The sequence below is a fragment of the Theobroma umbraticum genome, unplaced genomic scaffold (assembly GCF_002168275.2).
Source record: "Theobroma umbraticum cultivar Fairchild unplaced genomic scaffold, ASM216827v3 scaffold_12.0, whole genome shotgun sequence".
In the NCBI taxonomy this organism is placed as follows: Eukaryota; Viridiplantae; Streptophyta; class Magnoliopsida; order Malvales; family Malvaceae; genus Theobroma; species Theobroma umbraticum.
The window spans coordinates 88,123-98,969 of NW_018397272.1; the positions used below are offsets into that span (position 1 = coordinate 88,123).

The window sequence follows — 10,847 nt, forward strand, 5'->3', positions numbered from 1 at the left end:
TGGCAACATATGTAGTACACCTAGGCACCACAAACATGCACCATGACTTAAGGGAAATGTATTGGTGGGAAGGCCTAAAGAAATATGTAGCTGAGTATATGGCCAAATGTTTAATGTGCCAATAGATTAATGTAAAGCATCAGAGGCTTATTGTCCTGTTATAGCCCTTACCTATTCTTGAGAGCAAAAAGGAACATATCTTTATGGATATTGTGACTAAACTATCACATAAAAGTGAGGGTATGATTATATTTAGGTGATAGTGGATAGATTAACCAAGTCCCCTCATTTGTTTTTGGTGAAGACCACCTTTGAAGTGGCATAAGATGCTTGATTGTACATGGATGAGATAGTGCAATAGCACAGAGTTCCAATAATTATAGTATTAGTTAAAGGTACCCAATTTACTAGTCGATTTTGGGAGAAAGTTCAAGAAGCTTTGGGGTCTAAGTTGAACTTTAGTGCTACTTTCTATCCACAAACAGATGGGTAATCTAAGAGGACTATTCAGACTTTAAAAGATATGTTAAGATATTGTATCGTAGACTTTGGAGTCACTTGAGACCAACACTTGCCATTGGTAGAGTTTGCCTATAATAAGAATTTTCAGTCCACCATTTAGATGGTGCCTTATAAGGCATTATACGGACATGGTGTGGGTCACTCATATGTTGGTTTGAGGTTGGTAAGTGGAAATTGCTACAATCAAAAATGGTCCAAAAAACCACCGACAAAATACAATTGATTAGAGAGAGAATGTTAGTGGCTCAAAGCCATTAAAAGTCATAAGTCGACCATAGATGTCAAGATTTAAAGTTTGAGGTTGGTAATTATGTGTTTCTTAGAGTTTTGCCAACCAAGGGCATTAAGAAATTTCGCAAGAAAGGCAAATTGAGCCCAACATATGTTGGCCTATCTAAGATCCTTGAGAAGATTGGCATTATAGCTTATAAACTAGCACTTTCGCTAAATCTTGGTAGCATTCACCTAGTTTTCCACATTTTAGTGCTTAAGAAGTACCATCTAGACTCGTCTCACGAGATTTGACATAAGACCATTTCATTGGAAAATTACTTGAGTTATGTAAAGGAGCCTATGGCCATATTGGATAAGCAAGTAAAGAAACTTCACTCCAAGGAGATAACCTTAATAAAAGTGCAATGGTGAAATCACTCTAGTGAAAAAGTGATGTGGCAGCCCGAGGATGAGATAAGGGCAAAGTACTCATATCTATTATTAGTAGTTTAGAGTAGTATGTTAATTTAAATTCAAGGATGAATTTTTTGAAATGGGAGAGAATGTGAAACCTCAATTTTTCATATTGTGAAAACTTGAACTTTAATGAATTATGCATGGGTGATGATTATTTGGGACAATTTCTTGTCATTTGATGTAAATCCTTCCTTATTATTGTGTTATGTTCATGGATGAATGATAGTTGAAGAAATGGTTGAAAGAAGAAGTCAAAAGAATGTATTTTAGCAAGTTTGAACTTGAAGGATCGACCTCTAATGGTTAGAAGTAAATCCTATAGCAAAAAACATGAGATTCTTGAAGAAAACATAGCCATAGTCGACTACAAAATTTGAGTAGTCAACTACAGTGCCTTTTTGGCATATTAGTATATAAAGTGCTAAAAATAAGCCTTAACCTTCATTTTACATTTTTTGAGCCTTCAACTCGTCCTCAACAACCACTAAACCCTCCTTTAACCTTTTAAAACCCTATTGGACAAAACTTCAACCTTCCAAACTCAAATCTAATGTAATTTTTGGCATTTTTTGGGTTTTAATCACAATGTTTCAACCTAACTCAAGGGTTTTGTAAATTTTAGTTCATTTAATTCAAATTTAAGCGAGCATTTTAAGGGTTTTTGTTCTTCAATAAGGTTGAGAAGGTAAAAATGATTGAAGTTTCATTATATAAGATTTGGCTTTGAAGTATTGTGGTTATTAGTATGAAATGAAAAATATGAGTTTCGAATAAATGGGTTTGATGGAAAAATGGGGATTTATTCTAGAATTGTTGTGATAGGTGATTGCTAGAGCTCGAGATTATAGATGAGCAAAATTTTGATGACACGAAGCTTAGGAAAAGAATATGCTTCTTATCAAATTGAGTGGGTACACCACTTTAAGTACTTTATGCTTCTTGTCAAGGTAAGTGGGTATACCACTTTAAGTGCTTTATATGGTAAAGCTAAGCATCAATTATTGATGAAATTACCTTACATGATTTACACATTAAAATGTTTTGGATAAACCAAATTGTGTGTGAATAAATGTTTTTAATGAAGTTTTTAAACTACTATGTATTAAATCTCTATTATATATTAATTTTCAACAAGGGGATAAGCCCTTTCAAATGTTTTCACTTAAATATTCCTTCACTAAATGTTTGTTGCACAATTGGTGCATGGCTAAAATGAGTACTAGGTGGATTGATAGATAACCACCCAAATAAATGTGATTATAGGATAATAAGGAAACCACTAAAGCATATGATCTAATGTAAACCATAGAGAAACCTAAGGGTCAAGGTGAATGTGATAACTATAGTTTCACAAAAATGAATAGTGAAAATACATGAGTAAGCATCCACTGTTTAAGGATTATGTGAATATTATGATACCCATTATGAATCAAATGGATGAATGTCATGAAATGATGTATAAATGCTTGCCTTTTAGTTGATTATTGTGTGGTTACTCAGTAAGATGTGACTTGTATAAAAGCTTGGTGTTGGGGTAAGAATACCATAAGACCAAAATGGGTGAATGTACCCATTCTTGTCCCTTTCTAATGCGTAGTGTAAGGGTAAGAATAGCACAGGATCTAGTTGAGCGAATGTATCCATCTTTTTCCCTTTAGAGTCTGGTGTGGGGGTAAGAATACCACAAGGTCTAGTTAGGCGAATGTACCCATCACTTCCCCTTTAAAGCCTAGCGTGAGGGCAAGAATACCACAAGGTCTAGTTGGGCAAATGTACCTACCTTTTCCTTTCCTAAAACCCGGTGTGGGGTAAGAATACCACAAAGTTAGATTGGGTAAATTACCCATCCTCCCTTTATCTTATGACAATGGTATGAATTAACTCTTCTTTTATATATATTGTCTATTGTAGCAACTATGTGTGGTGAGTTGATAATTATTGTCCTCATGTGGGTTAATGAGATGATTAAGTATCTGTTGATGCTTTCATGTGATGACTAAGTAACAATGAACTTGTGGATTCATAAGCTCTCCCATTCTCTAGTTTTTTCCTTCCAAATGTTTTGTAAATGGAGCATTTAAATGTTTATTAACTTTCAAATGCATATTAGGTTTGAAATGCATTTATGAAAAGTCTTGAAATATAACTATTGACGATTAAAAGACTTATGTGAATATTTATGAAATTCATCTTGTTTTTGAAAAGTATGGTTTATTGCAAAAACTCTTCCCCCTGGCTTGTCTCCTTCCTTGTATCCACTCAAAAAGTCTTTTTGATACACACTTTTTTCCCCTATTTTATTTTACAGATCAATGGCTTGCTTGGCTAGGTGACTTATGAAGTAGTAACCCAGCTCATTTGAGGTAGGTGTGCTAAAGCCTTCCTTCCAGCCTTTTAATGTCATTACACTCCATAGTGTGTCAAGTCGAGTCTTTAAACTATTGTGTTGATAATGAACTAGTTGTGTAAATAAATGTTGATATACTCATACTTGTTTATGCTTCTGCACATTATGTTGAGCCCCAAATATGGGTGCTTCTAAATAATAAGACTATGGTGGATGCACCATAGCAATATAGGCACAGGATGCATGTCGGATCACAACTGTTATGACATTGTAAATATTTATATGAAATGTGATAAAAACCATACTTTACATTGAGAAGTTCTGTAATGTGGTGGACTTGATGAATCATTTGCATCTCCTTATTTGTGAATGAAAACTTATGTGTATGCGATCGATAACTAGCCCATGCATTATTAATTAGGCTTACTTAGGCTTATTAGGCTATACATACGTAGGTCCATGCACCGATCATGATCCCTCTAGTAAATAGGATGTGCAGTAGTATTGGATATAATTGTTCTTAACATTGGCTAACAATGTTAAGAATTAGGGACCAAAAATATCATTTTGAAATAAGAAAGACCAAAGTATCCTTTTGTAGCATTTCAAATGGCATTTTGGATTTTACCTAAACTATTTATGTGTCAAACGTTCTCGACTATATATTTTTGGTCTGAACAACTCATTCAATTCACTGAGTAGAATTATTTGTTCCTCTTTGAAGATTAACCAAAGAGTTGTAAGCTCCTGTTGGCCCCTTGGCCAACAAATTTGAATGGCTCCCTTTCTCCACCACCTTCCCTTTGTCTAACACAACAATGAGATGACAGTTTTTTATGGTACTTAGGCTATGTGCCACAACCACACTAGTCCTTCCCACCATCACACGCTCCAATGCCTCTTGCACCACTTTCTCAGATTGACTATCAAGTGCACTAGTAGCCTCATCTAACAATAATATTGTTGGATTTTTCAATATGGCTCCCGCTATGGCAATCCGTTGCTTTTGGCCCCTAGATAGCTGCACTCCTTTATCTCCACACCACGTATCATAACCATTGGCTAGGCCAACAATGAAATCATGTGCATTGGCTACTTTAGCAGCTTCGATGATTTCAGATTCATCAATTTTATCAAAATCCAATGCTCCATACAAAATGTTTTCCCTTATTGTACCAGCAAATAATGTTGGCTCTTGGCTAACAAGTGCTATGTGTTTCCTCAATGACCTTACGTGGTATGACCTTATATCTCTCCCATCAACCTTCACTACTCCCTTGAGAGGGTCGTAAAATCTCTCGACTAAACTAATGATTGTTGATTTGCCAGATCCACTTTGTCCTACCAATGTTGCTGATTTCCCGGCTTCAATGTTGATCGAAAAGTCTTTCAGGATGATCAAATTAGGCCTAGCTGGATATGAAAAATCTATGTCACATATTTCTACACCTCTTGTAATTTCTTCAGCAAGATAACCATTAGAGTTGTTAGGTTCAATTCTCGTACATTGGTCTAATATAGCAAACAAAGATCCAACAACATTAGTAGTCTTGGCCAAGTCTGATGTCATACTTGCAGCTTCAGATATGACATAATCGGTGCTAACCAAGATGAGGAATGTTTCGATGAGTGCTTTTGAATTGATATATCCTTGAGAGATGAGTTTGCCACCATACCAAAAATCGAAGGCCATAATGCATAATGTAAGAAATTGAGCTGATCCAAGTCCAAGACCTGCAAACCAAGATTGTCTAACGTTCTCTCTTCTTGGACCTTCATGGGTTTTTTCCAGTATTTTTAGAATTTGATCTTGGGATGAGAATGCAGTGATGGTACGGTGGTTAGACACTGCCTCAACAGCAAGCTTACTGCTTTCTTCTTGGGATTTGATGGCTTTTTTGGACATGCTTTTGAGTAAGACCTTACGAGTGTACATGCAGACGATGATGAGGGGTTAGACTGCAATCATGACAACGGCAAGTCTCCATGCAATGAATAAGCCCATCACAGAAGCTAGGGTAACACTTGAGATGGTTTGCCTAAGAAGAGACATTCGGTCACCCACTAAAGATCTCACCTGCAAATATTAGAGATAATATATTTAGGCAAAGTCTACAACCAAGCATGTTGAAAAGTGAACTCTTACTAATGTGTAAGTGGTAATGGAAAATGTTATTAAATATCTTTCGGTTGTAACGTTTCTGTTCCAACAAGAAGAAAAATTACCATTTTATCTATTACTAGTATTTTAAGGTATAGAAGTTCTAACTTTTTTACTTCTTTAAACCTAAAATAGAGACTTCATAGCCTTTAGGCAGATCATAACCTGAAAGACCCTTAGAAGAATGGGATGCTGCGTTGGAATGCTTCTTCAAAATTGTATTTCGTGCCATGGTTGAGCTTTTAATAAAGAATGCTTATTTGGTTCAATTCTTATATTAATTCAGCAAAGTAGTAAAAGTCTGATTTTATAGCCACATTAGATTAGAAGGAATGTTAAGTGATTTCATGGCCGTAGTCTAGTAGTTATAATTTAGAATAAACATAGACTTCACATAGTAGATCTTATCATTGTAAGGATTAGGACTTGGGAGACAAAGAGAGATGTCTAATAGTGATTAATTGTGAAAAGAAAGGAGCCAAATAGATATAAAGGAGATTGGCTCACAAATTCCTAATTCGAACAAGACAATTGTTTTCTTCCCCAGATGACTAAGCAATTTGTTGAATACAAAAGTAAAGCTAAAGAAGGCTGCTTGCAACCACAAACCAGACAAAGAAACAAAGTAAAAAGTTTGGAATCAGCCATTGTTTCTAACTAGTTGCAACTAGTTTTTACACCAAACACTCAAAGCAATGTCCCAATTAGTGCAAAGCAAAATGTCAGTATTATTGTAGTTCAAGGTTGATTACAAGAGAATTAACTTACTTTCAAAGAAATGGCTTGAAGTTTGAGCTAGTACTTCAGTTTTCAAGTTGTTATTTATTGAAAATTTTACTAGTCATACAGAATATTTTTAGATCAGATAGAGATATGATATGGCAAGGGGTTACATTGCTGATTCACACGTGATTAAATAAATCATGTTGTTCCTGTCTTGTTGAAGATTCATACAACCTAGAGCTAGATGTTTAAACAAAGTTGGTGAGCTAAGCAATGGTATATGATTCAAGTAGAACATGCTAACATAAAAAAATGTAGGAAAATGGAAAGAAGAACATACCACACTAGCATCTTTTGCTAGCCTACTGTAAATAGTGCCACTTGAATTCTCATCTTGGTCAAACCAACCAACTTCGAAACTCAGTATCCTTGAGAGCATCCTCTCTCTAGTCCTCTTTGTCAAGTACTCCCCCATGTAAGCAAAATTATAATGCTGAATAACATTAATTATGAGCGAAAACAATGACAACCCAACGAAACTTAAAGCATAAACCTTTGTCTTTTCTTTAATTTCACCATGATCTGTGAGGAAAAATATTGATGTCATTGACCCCATTGTGAAAGCTGAAAGTGGTTGCACTGCACCGAATAATTCTGCACCCAAGCATCCCAAGGTTGCTTGTTTCCACTCTGGTGAATTCAAAGCCAACAATCTCCTAAAAGATGGTGCAGAGGATTTTTGATCTTCGACATTGATATCTCCATCTAGTGAAGCATGGTTTGGTGCTACAGAATTGGCAGAACTTGTCCCACTAGCTGAAGAAAGTTTATGAGTGCTAGCATTATTGCTGTCCACGTTTGTTATATAAGATGAGGCATTTATGGCTAAATCTGTATCCCCTTTTTCTTGGACTCTTTTCTTTTTCTGTTTCTTGAAGTTGGACTAGCATGGGATAAAACCCCTCTCATTTATCATTAATTCATCATGTGACCCGGTTTCCATGACCTGGCCATCTTGGACAATGGCAATTAAATCTGCATGTCTAACGGTAGAAAGGCAGTGGGCAATGATAATAGTTGTACGTCCAAGAGAGGTCTTGTCAAGAGCTTCTTGCACAATACGCTCAGATTCAGAGTCTAATGCACTTGTCGCCTCATCAAGCTAGAGGATTTTGGGTGCCTTTATCATGGCTCTTGCTATGGCAATTCTCTGTTTCTGTCCCCCAGACATTTGAACCCCTCTCTCGCAAACCTGTTTATTCGTAAAACTTAATCATTAGATCATATGTGATCCATAGATAGTCCTGATCAATATATGCCAAGGATGACAGATTCTTAATGAATAAAGAAAAAAGTAATTGCTCAGTTTACAAGTTAACAGAAGTCAAAGGACCTATTTTACTAATTATATCTAACAACAGATTGGCTTGCTTAACATACTGTGTTCTAAATGACATATGAACCAATCTGATGATTGCTGTATAGGACAGGTTACAAGCTAGATGAAATCTCCTGCACTTATTTTAATTGTTTATATATATACTATAAATATATATATGTGTATTGCAAATGCTGGAGAACCTTTTTGTTCACAATTCTTAATAGAACTGCGGCTTGTCATTTTCTCCTTTTGGTATGTTAGGCTTGTATGATAATATATGCCTATATGAACAATGTGTATTTTAGTGGAGATGCTGATACAAGCAAATAAATACAAAAGCTTTAGCAGCTTGAGGCAACCAGCATATGAAATTATGGGCGTTGGAAGCTTTAGCAGCTTCAATAACCTCTTCCATTCCAGCATCCTCCCTGCCAAAGAGAATGTTGTCTTTAATGGTTGTTGTAAACAGTGTAGGCTCTTGACTCACCAACCCCATCTGCGACCTTAACCACTTTAGCTGCAATTTATGAATAGAAATCCCATCAAGAAGTATGTCTCCTCCAAGTGGGTCATAGAACCTTTGCAACAATGAAATCACTGTGGATTTTCCTGATCTGCTACTACCCACCAAGGCCACAGTCTTTCCTGTCGGAATTTTGAGACAAAAATTCTTGAAAATTATGCTCTCAGGCCTTGAGGGGTATGCAAATTCAACATGTTTGAATTCAACTTCTCCTAAAACTTTGTCTAAAATCTCCCCTTCCATATTGTCTAAATCAATCTTTGGGACTCTTTTTATCTCTGCATTTATACGCTCGGCAGCTGAACATGCTTCGAAGAGAGGCTTCAGGTTACATAAACTAGCACCGAGTTGTCTGTTCAGTAAGGAAATAAATGTTAACAATCTGACGTAACACTGTACAAAAAGGGAGGAGGACATGAAAGTAGTTGCATTTATATGGAAAACTAAGATATATATTATCACTATCTAAAGTAGCATCTTGGTTGGGAATTGAAAATTCTTGAGGGAACTATTGAGGTTAAAACTCGTACTGTCCACCCATGGCAATGCAGGTGCCCACCATGAAAACAGTTCCACCCTGAGCTCCACGATACATGACCATTCTGCTACCATAGTAAGCAGTGAAAGCCCAAATAGCAAACGTAATGCCACTACTTCCAATGGCCAAGCCTTTAGCCAAGCCTTGCCTCAACCCCAACTTCACAGATCCTTGTAGAGCTGCAGAGAACTCAGTTATGGTTTTGCTTTCACCAACAAAGGCATAAACAGTTCTCATAGAAGATATTGCCTGCTCTGCTACTGTGCTGGCCTTGTTATACTCCACTCTAATCTTCCCCACAAGATTCGGTAAAATTTTCCCATATATTAAAGCAGGAATCACCAGCAGCAGAACAAAAGGGAAAACCACGAGCTAATCTCCATAGTATCAGAAAAGATGCTATGCAAGTTCTAACAAATGTAACACCTTTTGCTATTAAATTTGGGACCTGATACATAGTAGAGAAGCCATGAATCAACAAACAACTCAAATAAAAAGAGTGGTTGAGTGGTGTTTTGAAAGTGGAAATAGTTCAATTAACCAAAAAAAGGGGTTAAAATTTATTTAAGCATAATGACAATCTAGCAATAATAAGATAAATATTTAGAAGCATTGACAACCTTCTCATTGATAACTTGCTGAATTATAAGACTATCATTGGAAACACTTGTGACTGCTTCTGCTGTGGCAGTTACATTCAAATCAAAGTAGCCTACATCTTGCCTCAGCATAGCTTTCAACTATCTAGTTCTCATTCTTGTGGCTTGTCTTTCACTTGTTCTTGTCCAACAATATCCTTCTGAAACATTCAAAAATTGGAGAGGACAAAGAAAGAATCAATACCTAGTTACTTCTCTGTACTTTGGGAGAGAATAACAACATTTTCACTTCAAACTTACCTAGGAAACACCCACACCATCCCCCACTGGCCGTCAGAATCAGAGACAGCGCCACCTGTTACCCACAAAATTAGCAAATTAAAAGGACGATCTTGTCATACTACATAAAGTAAAATACTGAATATCAGGTTATATTTCGTATACTTAATTGTATATGTTATGTTCTATGGAAATAGTGAAGCACAATGAAATTTCTTTTCCTTGATTAAGCTTGTAAGTACTTAATTATAACTGTAACTCTTCTGATCAAGTATTAACAAACTAAAATTCAACTAGACTTTATCTCTTTTAACATTACGCAAACTTTATATATATATATATATATAGCAATGAAGTTAAGCACTTCAATGTGTTTACGTGCCCTGTTGCTGGTTTGAAAATTGATGGAGACTTTCCTTCTTGGTCAGAAATTGAATGACCAGAGAAAGGACCCGTTTTTCCTTTTGTTATCAATGTACAGATAATTTGAAGCTCATCTAAGAAGTCACTTTGCTGGGATTTTTGTTAGCCAGAGAGCTTTTATGGAGCCACTGTATGGCTATCAATGGCGATGGCTCTGTTTTAGTGTCTGTTAGCGGGTGTACTGCTAGTTTTAGGTAGTTTCTTTAGCATTATAGGCAGCACTTCTCATGCTGGGGACATGTCCTACATGATTTGGCTGCTTTACTAGCAACATGAGGTAGTTTTGTACACATCCATTAATTAATGAAATGACATGAAATGCTTGTTTTTAATAAAAAAAGTACTTCAAATAACTATGTCAGAACCGACTTGATTCACTCATAGCCTTACTCTTAAGCCTACCTGATGGACTAGGGAGAGAGTCAGAGAGAGGGAGAGGGGTACCTGGCGAACATTGTGGGTGAGCATATCAGCAGCTGAAGCTCTACCAACATTGTTAAACATACGGCCCATCAAATATATTATCAACAGTGAAACAGTGCCATCAGCAGCAGCTCCGATGAAGCCAACCGCCATCAACCCCATATCTATTCCATCCACATGTATGAATAGGGAGCGCATAGATCCATTTTTCTTCTTCTTCACAGGGCCTCCAACCTCT

General features: G+C 36.3%; 1 pseudogene; it reads right to left on the reverse strand.

Annotated features, from left to right (window-relative positions):
- Positions 1-4,250: 4,250 nt before the first annotated feature.
- Positions 4,251-10,825, reverse strand: LOC110426800 (ABC transporter B family member 15-like; annotated as a pseudogene).
- Positions 10,826-10,847: the final 22 nt, after the last annotated feature.